The sequence below is a fragment of the Gallus gallus genome, chromosome 5 (genome assembly GCF_016699485.2).
Source record: "Gallus gallus isolate bGalGal1 chromosome 5, bGalGal1.mat.broiler.GRCg7b, whole genome shotgun sequence".
NCBI classification, from domain to species: Eukaryota; Metazoa; Chordata; class Aves; order Galliformes; family Phasianidae; genus Gallus; species Gallus gallus.
This window is the reverse complement of record NC_052536.1, coordinates 54,721,397-54,735,325: the sequence shown is the minus strand read 5'-3', so window position 1 is coordinate 54,735,325 and position 13,929 is coordinate 54,721,397. Positions and strand designations below refer to the sequence as shown.

The window sequence follows — 13,929 nt, the reverse complement described above, 5'->3', positions numbered from 1 at the left end:
TCTTTGTAAACCGAGGAAAGGGTAAGTCCTTGCCTTAACAGAAACAACTCCGAGCTGAGCACTTAGAAACACTTCAAAAACTGGAGATGTTTTTACAGTTAAACCTCGTCTGGAATTCATTTAAAATAATCATGTTTACATGGAAGTGAATTAGTGTGCTGAGCTCTGCCAATGCCTCGCTGCAGCTAAGGGTGTGCAGCCAAGAGCTGTACCGGTGCTGGTTCTGTCCCTGCCTGCTGCACTGCAGGACCCTCGGGTAGGAAGCCCAGGGTTGGAAGGGGGGGGGGGGGGGAGTTGGAAGCCAAAATTGCTTTAATCAGTGATGAACTTTGCGGGGATAATCCAGGGGGAGTGAGTTCTGGGGATGTGCTTTGCCTTTCATTACAAACCTAGTGGTCTACTGGTTTTGTGTCTGCACAAGGCAGCCTATAGAGTTCTTGTTGCTGTGAGTGCTGGATGTCTGACTGTTCCATGCCTGCCCTTCAGCTCCTGTGTCAGGGCCTCTCTGCTTGAGATAAGACGTCCTTATGAAACAAGTTATACATCAGATACCTGGGAATGTCTCTGCATGTCTGTGTTGTGCAGTTCTTCCAGGAGCCAAAGAAAGCATTTCTCCTGATGAAACGCTGAGTGCCAGGATCTCTTCCCAGCTGAGGTCTGTGAGCAATTGCAGACAGCAAAGCCTTTCCGTTTTGCTTTGATGGACAAAAATGCGGTTGCCTTGAGTGTCAGCTGATAGGAAAAGGAGCTTTATTTCAGTTATCCTCCACTGTTGTTTTCCTTTAATTGAAGTTCATGGTGGTTGCAAGTCCCCTCCTGACCTCAGCTCGTCCCCTACCTCCATCTGCAGGTAGTGTGATGTCACCGGAGGTGCTCTTCCTGCCCGGGCTCTCAGCCTGGTCCTGGCAGACTGTGCCCACAGTGGGGACACATGGACCCTGCTGGGGACTCAGATGTCACCGCCTGCTCAGTGTCCACTGCTGTGCCTGTCCAGTGCCCGCTGTGCCTCATGCATGTGCCCCGAAGAAGCACAGCTTCCAAATGCGTGCTAAAAAAAGCAACGCAGGGTAAAAGGGAGGAGTTATAAATGATACCAAAGCTAGAAGGAAGATGGGGACAAGCATGGGATGAGTGTTGGCAGCAGAATGGCTCTGTGCTTGGTCTGGATCTGCATGAGCATGGGAGGTGCGTTGCTCTGCACCGCTCTCATGAGCCCCTGCCTGTAGTACTACGCTCTGCTCTGGGCCTCCAGCTCAAGGAGAACATGGAGCTGTTGGAGTGAGTCCAGAGGAGGCTCAGAGGGCTGGAACACCTCTTCTACAGAGTCAGGTGGTGGCCAGTCTGGAGAAAAGAAGGCTCTGGGAAGACCTCCTTGTGTCCTTCCAGTATCTAAAGGGGCTGCTGAAAGCTGGGGGGGGGGGGGGGGGGGGACGGACTCTTTGTCAGGGAGTGCAGTGACAGAGAGAGGGGCAATGGCTTTAAACTGACAAAGAATCCTAAGTGACAGAACACCTCATCTTGGAGGGGGCCCACACGGATCTTTCGCTACCCCTCTGACCCTCCATGCCATTCCTCAGAGAGCAGAGCTCAGTGCTGCCCTCCGCTCCCTGCGAGGAGCTGCAGGCCGCCATGAGGCCTCCCCTCAGCCTCTGCTCTGGGCCCAACAAACTCCTCACACTCTCAAACTCCTCTCACTGCCCTCAAACCCTTCCCCATCGCCATAGCCCTCCTTTGGCCGCTCTCTGACAGCTTTCTGTCCCGATCATGCGGTGCCCAACCTGCACCCAGAGCTCGAGGTGAGGTTTGAACACCACCTCATATTCCTCAGTACATCTGCTGTGCTGACAGCAGCCTCTGGTCCTAAAGCTACGGCTGCCACTGCTCTAAGCACTTCTTACTAGCCCATTTGCTTTGAATTCCTACAGATTTGTGTAATCTGCCACCTGTGGGACTGGGGAAGCTCTGTGCGGGTGCTGGCAGCTTTGCCTGGAGATTTGCTTCTTCAGATAACAAATCTCAAGACCAGCAGCTGAACCAGCACACACTGCCATGTTAATGAACTGTAAACTCAGAGCATCTTAGCACACTTGGAAAAAAAAAAAAAAAAACCATAAATCAGAGTTACTTCTGATTTCTTTCTCTCCTTTTTCCTTGTTTCGAGAGCATGCAAGCAGCCAATGATTAGGTTTCTTTCAGCTCATCGTTTCAGAATGGGCCGCGTCACCGCCAGGCCCTGCGCTGCAGGGTCAGCCCTGAGCACAGATAAACCCCTTCCAGAAGGATGTTGGGGAGCCCTGCAAACATGAGAAAACTGCTGCCACGGCGGCCGTGAAACCCAAACCTCTCGGAGCTGCAGGCTGGGAGAGTCACTGCTGAAGGGGATGGGAGAAAGACTGAGCAGGGTTTCAGTGCAGCGCGATGGGGAATTGTGACCCTCCTGCCAAACCATTGCTTCGAATGCAAATTTCAAATGGGATAACGAGCTGGAAATTCAACTCATTTTCAGCAAACATGGGACAATTCTTACAGATTTGTTTTTCTTGCTGCGGGCAGCCACCACCTGAAGCACAACACAGAGCTCAGTGGATGGAGCACAGCTCTTACACTTCTCCAATCTGTTATTTTTATGCTATTTCTGCAGCTTGTTAGGTATCCTTGGCAGCAAAAAGGCTTTTGTTCCCCTCCCCCCGTTGTTTTTCCAATATGTATTTGGTGTAACGGGGATTTTTTTTTTGCTGTGATACTTAGTTTTTGCACGGCAAATGAAACATCTGAAGAGAACAGCGCTCAGAAACTGAATAAAGACATGCAAAGCTGAGATCCTGCGGCAGGGATTTAAGAAGAATAAAGGTGCTGCAGACATTTCTGACACAGCCCAAGAACCTGATCAAATGCTGCTTTCCCCTGACCTTGTTCCTGGGAGTGCTGGAGCTGTTGGGGCTTCTGCTGCTGCTCGTAAAACTGACACAGTGTCTGCACAGAATGGAAAGTTTTCACTTGCAAAGGTTCTGAGCAACTTGAAAGAGGCTCAGAAAGGGGCAGGGCCTGAGACAAGCTCAGAAATGTGAAAGTATTTTGGATTACTGTGCCCAAGCCTCAAATTTACAAGATATTTAAAACACATGCGTACATTTAGGCATATGAATACGTGCACTGACTCAATGAGATCCTTCACTAGGGTAAATGCAGGCATAGGTTCACTTGTCTCACTGAATGAGAAATGTAGAAATAATCCATGTACTTCCTCCTTGGGTCACAAATAGTCACAATGCAAACTTAGAGTAGACCCCAGCTTAGTACATAGAGCAGATGATGCAAAAACTCTGACAAATGCTACACCAGGTCTTAGACCTTGCTGACTGATAGCACAATAACTGCTTCTCCTTAAAATCACACAGCCATTAAGGTTGGAAAAGATCACCACGATCCCCAACCCCTGCCACCCCCCTCCATGCCCACTGCCCACGTCCCTCAGTGCCACATCTCCACAGCTCTTGAGCACCTCCAGGGACGGTGACCCCACCACTCCCTGGGCAGCTGTGCCACTGCATCACCACTCTCAGAGAAGAAATGTTCTCTGATACCTACCCTGAATCCTTCAGACAGGCTGAAGCATGCAGGATTTGGGCTGGTACACATGGAGCATTTCTGCTCATCTCACTGCACTCCCAAATATTCTCACTTTTGAGGGTGAGGAGTGCACGGGCAGCAGCGTTGGGGGCATTTGATGCCCATTCTTCACTGCAGTGTGGTTAAGTCATCAGAACTATGGTCACTTTTATTGGTTAGTACTGGCCACAGTTCCTCAATATCTGTATGTACTGAAACCCAGCAGCAGCAGAAGCACCTTGTTTTCCCAATGAGGGCTTCAGAAGAGCCATGGCTCCAGCACTGCATCACACCTGGGCACCTGCTGTTCCCTGAGCTCACGCTAACCAGCCAGGCCAGGGGCTGCTCACGGAGCCGTATCGATCCACTCGTGTGTCCGGCAGGGCTCATTGGGCTGAGCTGGCTGCTCTGTCAATATCCACATTAATCTCCCTGCAGACTCCACTCCAGCCACTTTGCAGCTTTGCTGAAGGCACGAACACATTCCCCATTCTCCTGCTGAATTCACAGAGCTGCAGGTGCCTGCTCACTTCCCCGGCCGCAGCCGCGGTGTTGCTTGCCTGTAGGTGGGAACTGAAGGCTGAATTACTTTCTCTTGTCTTACTGATGGACTCAGTGCTGGAGTTGATGTTTATTGCTTCTGTGCAAGTCCTCGATGTCCCTGTCACGTTCCCACAAGACACTGAGATGTTTCGTTCTTGATGTGAACCAACACCTTGGGAAGGGGCAAGTTGAACCGAGCAGATTTCCCACCTTTGGGAGCATAGGAAGTGCTGGGCTGTTGTGTAAATCATATAGTGTTTATTTCTGATCAAGCCCTCTGCAGTGAACAGGGCACACCCACAGCTCCATCAGGTGTTCAGAGCCCATCCAGCCTCACCTTGGGTGTCTGCAGGGACGGTGCACAGCAACCTCTCTGGGCAACGTGTGCCAGTGCCTCACCACCCTTATTACAAGCAACTTCTTCCTTATATCCCATTTAAATCTCCCCTCTTTTAGTTGGAAACCATTTTGCCTTGTCCTGTCACAACAGCTCCTGCTGAGGAGTCTGTTCCCTTATTATTTGCAGTCCCCCTTTAGATACTCAAAGTGTTCACCCCACAGTCCTGACAGCAAAGTCACGCTGCCTTCTGTTGGCAGGAGCTGCAGCCGAATGCTCTGATGCTCTGCGGTGCTCCGCAGCAGCACATCACAGTGCAGCGGTAATGCAATGGGATGGGGTGACAAGGTGGCCCTGGGTCATGGCACGTTCCTAATGGCGTGGTGAAGCCATTTAGTTTTGAAGGGTTTAATGAAAGTTTTGAGACCTTTATTCCGGCACTGTCTTGGTGGTGTATAGAAGTAATACTGGATTTTCAAAATGCTCTTCGGAGGATACAGGGGAGGACTGCTATTAGTTGAAGAATGCCAGGTATAACGTGGCAAAGTGCCTCCTTAAGCTTTTTCTAAGCTGAATTCAGTCACCAGCATTGAGAAATTCCCCTGCTGGGCTCTGGTCTACCACCCTTATACAGCAGCTCCTTGCAGCCCTGCTCTCGGATAGGCCACCATGTTGAACCAGGCTCTGCTGAGAAAAGAGAGAGGAATAATGAAGTCAATTAAGAAAATTAAGAAAGGGTCAAAAAAAAGGATTGATCCACAGATTGATCAAGCTGGGGATGCAAAGGCATGAATTGCCTTGCCCATGGCCGTGCCTTTTCCCACCTCACCTCGCCATGGCCCCTTCCCATCTGGATGGTCCCCCTCTTGCAGCCCTCTTCTTGCTGCTCCCGTGTTTCCCTGCAGCCCCTGTGTGGCCACGGCAGGAGGGCAATGGTTTGGTGAGGGCTACAAAGCAGCTCTGCCAGCCAGCGAGCTGGCATGGAAAAATCCAGTTGCAGATTTCCTTGAGCCCCGTAAACCCTTCCTCCCTTCCCTCCCACAAGTGCTCCCATAAATCTTACCTCCCTATCACAGAGCCCCAGCCTCTCCTCCACCAGCATGGAAACAGAAAGAGCATCCTTCGAACTCTGAGCCAACCCAGCAGTTGGCTCAGAGACCCCTCACAAAGGGCTTGAACTGCAATATTTGCTTGCAACTTGTGTTTGCCTTGCAATAGAGGCATTATTGCTTAAAAAGAAGGTAATATCTGTAATTTCTCCAGGAGGGACCAGGCGGGACGTGGCTGTATCAGCAAGGGACCTCGTTCTGCTATGTGAACTACTATGGAATTCTTCATTTCCCTTCGTAACTATTCATTATCTTCCCTGTTTTTAGGGCACCTTCCCCATGTGTTGTGGGCATCCTCAGGCCTATGGTACCACTGACACCACTGAAATTACATCCTGGGTGCAGAGGGAGCTTTGGCAGCCGCCTGTGCGGGGCTCACATTATTGCGGTGCAGAGGGAAATGCCTCTGTGCTGCTGGGCTGCCTGCTTCCCCCATCTGATCTATTATTAACGATGCTCCTGCCACTGAGCTCATTAAGAAACGCGTTCCCCAGCTCCTTCTCGCCTGGCCCTGCCTCTTTTAAAATTGAACCTTTTAATTTGAATGAATCTTTAATTCGGCTCTGTCTCCTTTCATGGCCTCCCTATAAAGAGCAATTCCCCCAGTAGGACAAGGAGTTATTTGATCAGGTTGAAATGGGGATGTGTAGCCGTGGCGTTGATCTGATTTTGTTGATGTGGCTGCAGGATTTCATTGCCTGCTCATAGCAGGGATGCGTAGTCATAAAAAAGCAGAAGGGAAGTCTTAGGGTTTCTGGGTCTGCTCCGCTCATCTCGGATGCTTTCAGCACACGGGAAGGGCTCACTGCTGCTTTGGTTTCCTTGGTTTCTCTGGGGGATGCATCATTTTCAGCTGTGCCTTTTTTGTGCTAGAGCTCTCCATGCAACAGGATGCTGGGAGGAAAGGAGTGGGTTTACGACAGACAACGGATCCGTGGGGACTTTTTTTGAGGGGTGGGGTTAATTGGTATTTGTAGGTCCTGATCCTCTTTCTGTGAATTAAACAGCCACGGGATTTGAGACTTTTTCTTCTTCCAGAGGGATGAATGGAGAGAGTGAATGGAACCAAGCCAAAGCATAGCAGTGGCTGCGGGCTTTGGCTATGGATGGGACCAGCTGGTGACCTCTTTGGTAGGGCATGGCCAGGATGCTTCTGCAAGGAGACGTGGCTGGGAACCCAAAATCCCTCTCCTGCCCGTGCCCCAGCCCCTTCCTGCAAACACTTCTTACCAAGGTACAGAGCATCATAGATTCATATAGAATCACAGAATGGGTTGGGTTGGAAGGGATCTTAAAGGCCCCTCAGCCCCACTCCCTGCTGTAGGCTGGGTGCCCCCCCCCCACCCCAGTTCAGTCTGCGCAGGGCCCCATCCATGGCCTTGGGCACCTCCAGGGATGGGGTACCCACAGCTCTGGGCAGCAGTGCTGGGGCCTCACTGCCCTGATGGCAAAAAAAAACTTCTTCCTTGTATGTGAAAGGGTCTCATGTTTGCATATTTGTCCATTCAGACTCTAAGCTGGCTGCACCCCATGTCTTGCAGAAAAGCTCCCAGATGCTTCCTGCTCCCATGTAGGCTCTGAGTGCCATGAATGAGCTGTGGGGCTTCACCCTCCTCCTGCCCTCCAAGGAATAACGTTAGCCCCAGCTGTCTGAGCCCTGGTGTTTGCACCTGGCCCACCTGGGAGGATGGGGAACATGGATTATGCTGCCCTGGGAGGTTTAAATTACCCTTAACCCTTGGGTGTGCCTTTGTGCACGAATCCTCATCTGGCCAAAAGCTTCTTTCCCATTCAGGGTGGGCAGCACAGAGAGAAAAATACAGCTTTTGTGCCACTGGATCCAAATCGCCACTGATATTTAGGAGCCCAGAGCTCTAAATGCAGCCAGAGAGACCTGCTTGTGCCTGGGGTACCCGGAGTGCTGGCATCCCAAATGTGCCACAGTGGAGCTGGTGCTGGGTCTGGGCGTGGGGAGATGGAGCTGCTTGGTGCTAATGGGAGATGTTAGTTGTGCGGATAACCCACAGCTTGCAGCTGATTTAGCTGCAATTGGACCAGCAGCATCACTCCCAGCCTGGTTTTGTACCTCCTTCCCCCTCCCCCTTCAACTGCTTTATGGATTATGCAGCTCCTGCCAAAGGTTTTAAGTTTGCAACTGTACCACAGCTCGGCGTGTAAAGATGTTGAATGAACGACTTAAAACTCGGAGTCATTAAAACTGTCCAGGAGAACCTAATGGATGTTATTTACTGTGCTTCCCAGCTCAGCCGAAATCTCACCTTTTCTCCTCCTGCTTTCTATGCTCTCCTTTTAAAAACAGCAGCCAGGATTGTCTGGAAAGCGTTCCTTGTGAGAGACAAACTGGATCTGTAAGTGGAAACGTCAGTTTTTAAGAATCTCTGCCTCTGCTTTGAAGTAACTTCACTTTTTGTTTGATTGCCCTGCCTCAAAAGCTTTATCTTCTGGGCTATCTCTTACCAAAAAGAAAAAGAAAAGAAGCAAAAAAAGCAATCTAGTGGCTGCAACCGGGATTAAAATAAAAGGAAAGCCAACCAAATCATGCTCTCTTTTGATGGTTGCTCTTCAGAGGGCTGCCTAGGTGGGCTGGCTCCTGGGCTGCGCTCTCCGGGCAGCGCCGCTGGTTGCAGCGCGGCTCCCCCCACTCCTGCCATGCAGTGGAGGTGGGATAGGGCCCCGCTTTCATTTCTGTTTGTGTTGCTGAGCTTCGCCTTGGAAATGGAAATCCGACTTGAAAAGAGACTACTTGCGATTAGGAGCTGTGAAAAAAAAAAATAATCTAATGAGTTGCTGCTTTTAATTCTACATCTGAAAGGCAATCTATTACTGTCTTTTATCACTTCTGTCTCCTATTAGAGAAGCAATCTCGTGCTGGGACTCTTTCAACACCCAGGCAGTTAATATACATTATAATTATTGCCTAATGTACGAAGAGCCTGGTGTGCTCGAGTTCTCTGCTCGTTTTTCCTTGGCTCCCGGAAAGCTGGTGTGCTACGTAAGCAGGGCTGGGGCAGGGATCTCCTAAGATTGATGAGGGTTTTGTTTTACATTGTGGTTTTTTGCAGTGAGCTCTCACCTCGGAGGCTCTATTTGAGAGTACGCGCAGAGCAAGGGACTGCTCCTGCCTGGGAGAGGGACATGGGCAGAGGATGGAAAGGATGGAGAGAAGACACAAGGATGGCACCAGGGACATCCTCAGCTGTGAGCTTGGGGGCCTGGGTTTGTAGGGGACATCTCTCTGCTGTTACAAAGAAAAAATAATGATATATATATTAAGAAATTTTAGGAAGGACAGCATTTCTCAAATTTCACTTCAATCTAACTAAAACATGTTTCGTTTTGTCCCTGAATGATGAATCTGTGCTCATTTCCAGGTTACTTAGCCAGACCTAAAGCCAGAAGCAGAAGGAAACAGGCGAGCGCTTTCCAAGCCACATGCTCTGCGTGCAGATCAAAGCAAAACCTCCCCCCTCCTTCACAGGGGGTTGATTTGACGTGGTTCTCCAGCTGTGAGCTGCTGTCGAGAGGTGCTCAGGACCAGAGCGGGGCTGTGTTTGGTGCTCTGACTGATGGGCAACACGGCTGCAAAACCCCAGCCCCGCCGTGACCCAGCGCGTGGGTTTTGGATAGGGCAGAAGCTCAGAGCAGGTGGTGGGCATCCTCTGTGCCTTGCTCCATCCTGGGGACTGCATGCTGTCTGCATGCTGCTGCCAGATCCCTGCCACGGGCACCAATATGCTGGACCAGAATACCAACGAGTATACTCCAGTTGCCCTGTTGCATTCAGCCTGCCCCACTGGGCAACATCTCTGCAAACCATCCGTAGCCCAGTCAGTCCCTTATCCCTCGGGCTTTCACTGAACCCTTTTGTCCGAACCCTTTCCCAAGGCTATATGAGCTCTTCGCATTCTGCTGCTCCTTTTTCCCCAGGAGAGTTTCCTTGAGGACCATCCACCCCCAAAGACAATGTCATCCCCAAACCTGCTCAACCAACTGCCCTACAAACCACCATCACTGTGGGACAGAGAGCTGGGCTCGTCCTTCAGCAGCCTATGCTGACCACAGCACTAGGGCCAACTAGAGTGGCCCAAACCCATGGAATAACTCATTTACCCCTTCCTAAAATCGCTCTCGGAGCACAGTTGATCATTTATAAGCCTTAACTCCTACAGCCATGCGGGCCCAAGGAAGGAAGGGCATTAAAATTCCACTTGATGCTCACCAGGCCTGACTAATAAAATAATGTCCAACAAGGACATCAATTAGCCACCGATTCGCTAACGCTTTGCAAGGCTAATGACAGCTGGAGCGAGGAATTTGAAACCCGAGTCATTTCTCCAGCCTGCACCAGGGTGCCAGGGATAAAAGGTTAGTCATGTGTACCAAATGCAGTGTGAGCTCCTCCATTATTTATGTGTGTCAAACAGACAAGGAGCGTTTCAATGCCTGCAGTCGCTCTATGGTAATTTGTTTTATATAAACAGATATAATCTGGTCATTAATACACATAATTCTGAGGGAGCTGACAGTAATGAATCTGGAGTATATGATTGCATTGACTCATTCCCTTCCTAAATAATAGTCGGTATTAATAAGAGCTGATGTAGCCGGCAGCACCCAGGAGTTTCGTGGTGGACTCAAGATGGGTGGCTTTCTCTTTGCTTCTTGTCCTAAGCTTTTCAGCCAGGCTATCCTATAAACTAATGGGATTTAAGATCCTCTCTCACAAGGCCAAGTCTCTGCTGTTTCCTGGCTCGGGACTGCTCGTGTTGCATCAATCACAGCTTGGCACTGCACGCCCCGCATCTCTGGCTCTGGTGAGCTGGGCTGGGCTCAGTGGCTTTCCTGTTCTCTCCCACCTCTCAGGAGAATGTTTTTGTTCACTGTTAGTAATTGAGGGTTTATTTCTGTAGTGGTGCAACGGGCGTTTTCTGGGAAAGTGGAGGTGGGTGTGTATGGACATTGCTTGGAGACTTGTCTTGCCTCATGTACATCAGATCAGTGCTGTAGATTTGCTTCCCTTGTGAGGCACTGCAAGTCGAAGGTACTGGTTGGCACATGCCCCAACTTGCAAACCACAGATGAGCAGGGTGGCTTGGCTATTGACCCTTGAGCCGAGTGGCCAGTAGGATATGTTTGTTTGACTGCTCACCCTTAAAATCGGATCTGCCTACTCACATGGGTGTGTGGTCAGCCCAGGCTCAGTCAGGGAGATGGACAACAGAGGGGTGGAAGAGAGTCCAACCACATGCTCATTGAGCTGTCCTGGGCTCTCCCTTCCTCTGGATCTGTTTCCATCAGTAAAAGGCTTAGGTGACTAACTCTGCCTTCCCAGGCAGCTCTGAGGATGTTTTTGGAGCTCCCAGGAGGGATGGAGCTCTGCTAAAGAGCAGGGAAGAGGCTGAGGATTATGGAGTTTCTAAACCAGCTTTGCAATAAGCAATCTTGGTTAACAAACCCGGATGAGGTGGGTCTAGGAGTGTCCAGCTGGAAAGGCGAGCACTTGATCCCACAGCAAGCCCAAGCCCAGGATCCATAAGGGTGTTATGCTCATTGATCCTGACCCACCCAGCTCCTGGACCTGCTTGCTGCTCTGAGGGGCTGTGGCTCTCGCATCCCATAGCCAGCAGCAGCGCAAGCTCTGCATCACATTTCATCTATGGGATCCCACTGCTTCATGAGGGCTACTCCCAGTTCATTATCTGTTCTTGCCCAACAAACGTCTTGGCTGTGTCTCTGCATGAGAGATCTCAGCGTTGCTCACATCAACAGAGCAGGAACGGGAAATTTCAAGGTAAAAGCCCACTGTGGGCAATACTGCAGGTTGGACAAACCCATTTATTTAAAAATAACGAGCTTCAGTCTAATGATCACCTTAGCTACCACTGGAGTGAAAAATATGTCATCAGCCCCATATGATGTCTCTATGCCATCTGGCTGCTCTCAAAAGACGCACACTGAAAACGGTGCCTTCTCTGCAAGGCTGTTTTGCCCCCCCTGCATAGAAAACAAGAAGTTCCCCTGTAATTAAAAAATATTTAAAAAAAAATCAAAAAGCCAATTCTTCTGGCTGTCTCCTGCCTCCTGTGCCCTTGTGTTTCCCATACGGATGACCTATAGTTCCTACCTTCTGATTTGTATTCACTGCTCTGAGCTCCTCTCTCCCCGCCTGGCTCCAAAAGGACCCTTGGATTCCCTGCTTGGTGAAGCAGGGCTTGCTGACTGAACCAGTGCGATAGTCCTCTGAGTTCTGAGACTGCAGCTTTTAGTGAGTATAGAGAAACGTTCTTAAACACTGCCTAATTTTCATTTTTGTGGTTTTTCTTTGGTTTCCCCCCCCCCCCCCCCCTTTTTAAATTCCTTCTCTGATGTGATTTGCCTCACGAGCATTTTCAGGTTTGTACAGCAGCCTGGGAGAGCAGCAAGGCAATATCTTCCTGGGTTTGATTTTATTCCGTCTGCACATAACAAACGTTTTCAAGTGGCAATCACTTCCTACCTCAGCTACTGTGTGTTTTTAGTCCTGTGATCAAATTCTCTGTATCTGACAAGAAAAAAAAAAGGTCTACCATGCAATTCCCTCTGTTGGATGTGAGAGTTCTTTTGAGGTGGGGAACAATCACCATCATCTTTACAAACAAGGAGGCTGTTTCAGCACTGGAGGCAGCTTCACTGCAGAATTCACTGCCTGTGAAGTCTCCTGGTGACAGCCTGGCCCCTTTCCCCCCTCGCCTTTAGCAGGCACTCGGGAGACGTTGGGCTGGTTTGCAGGTTGGATTTTGTGCTCCGCTGCTGATACCGATTGGTCTCTTTTGTGCTTTGATGATGGGGCCACCAATTTTCAGATTAATTTGCTACCGAGTCCAATGACCTGGATGCTCACAATCCCATTTCTAACTCTTCCCCTTCTTTTTCCCACTCCAGCCTTCCCAGAAGCCCTGCTTGTAATGCTCCAATCAGCTTCCCACCGGGTTTCCACCACTCCAGCTATGCTGAACTCATCCCTGCACAAAAGCCATTCCCTCTGTTTATCAGCCAGGACCTACCTTTGGTGGAGGAGGAGATGAAAGAGTTTCTCTCCCTTTCTTTCAGAGCTTTGATTAATTTTCTTCTCAGCACCTTCATTATGTGCTAAATGAGTTTCCATTTGTTCCCTCTTTGCACCTTTCCCTTTTGTTGTTTGTCTAACACCTCCCTGCCCGAGGCAGCCTGTCTCTCCCTCAGCAAATCAGTTTCCAATGTGGGAAGGAAGCATCCAAAATCCTCCAAGCCCTCTTTTGGAGTGCTTTGCCAACGACACTCATCTTGTCACTTCAATGGTCAGCTTTCCCACCAAAGATCTTCTGTTCTTCCTCACTTACAGGAGAAGCGGAATCTTAAAGCTGCTTGGGGCACTTATTTTTCATCATCCTTGGGAGTGATGTGGCCTAGAAAACAAGATAAGCTGTGATTTAGGGGCACTGGTGTCTGTTTCAGTGATGCGCCTGCCCAGAGCCACCACAAGGTAGATGTGGCTTTCTTTTTCAATGGGTCCGACCCCTTGGAAAGCTGGTTCAGCTCGGGAAAATAGCAGAGAACGAGCAAAGGGAAGAACAGAAAGAACAAAAGGGAAGCCCAGTGGGTGCCCCAGCAGCCCCCCCGCAGCACCCAGGCATCTCGCTTGGGGCAGCTCTCTTTGCTGGCAAGGCAGATTGACTTAATTTCAGCTTATGTTTGAAAGGCAATTAATTTCACTGGATTTATCCCATTGATTTTGACTCCCGTTCAGAAAAACGCTTCCTCTCCCTCCCAGACCACAGCATCTGCGAGCATCCTATTCATCACCAAACACTCCAGCAGATGCAAAGCATCCCTTGGAAACTGCTGTGAGGGCTGCACACACACTGAGGTGTTCCGCGGAACCGGGGCCTCTCTAAGCGAGAAGAGGCCATTAGTTTTGGCTCATTAGCTAAACCGAGATGACTATTAAATCCCACTCCTCCCGCCACCTTCTGTAAAATAAACTTAGAAATGAGCCATCTTTGCAGCTGTGACTGGTAATAAATCCAATTAATTTCCATGTCTTTAGTGTTAATATATGCATTAGACGTGTCAGCTCTGCCTTCTTGTTGCCTTCATGGAAAAGCTTGTCTCAGAGATTTCCTTTTAATTAGAGTGGGAATTTGCTGCTTTCCGGGTGTGTTCCTCCAGGAAGCCACACACTGAGATGCAGCATCTCCACTCCCAGGGAATGTGTTCCTGTTGAACCACCTATGGCAGTCCGTATCACAACAAACTCTTACTTCCCCCGCTAAGTGAAGGGTTAAGGACAAA

The 13,929-nt window shown here is 49.8% G+C and overlaps 1 long non-coding RNA gene across 1 annotated transcript; it reads left to right on the top strand.

The window, feature by feature from the left end:
• Positions 1–197: 197 nt before the first annotated feature.
• On the top strand, positions 198–13,675 carry LOC112532566. Its single transcript, XR_003075490.3, has 3 exons — positions 198–6,832; positions 7,919–7,967; positions 8,682–13,675. It is a non-coding gene; the product is annotated as an uncharacterized LOC112532566 (long non-coding RNA).
• The last annotated feature ends 254 nt before the right edge of the window (positions 13,676–13,929 follow it).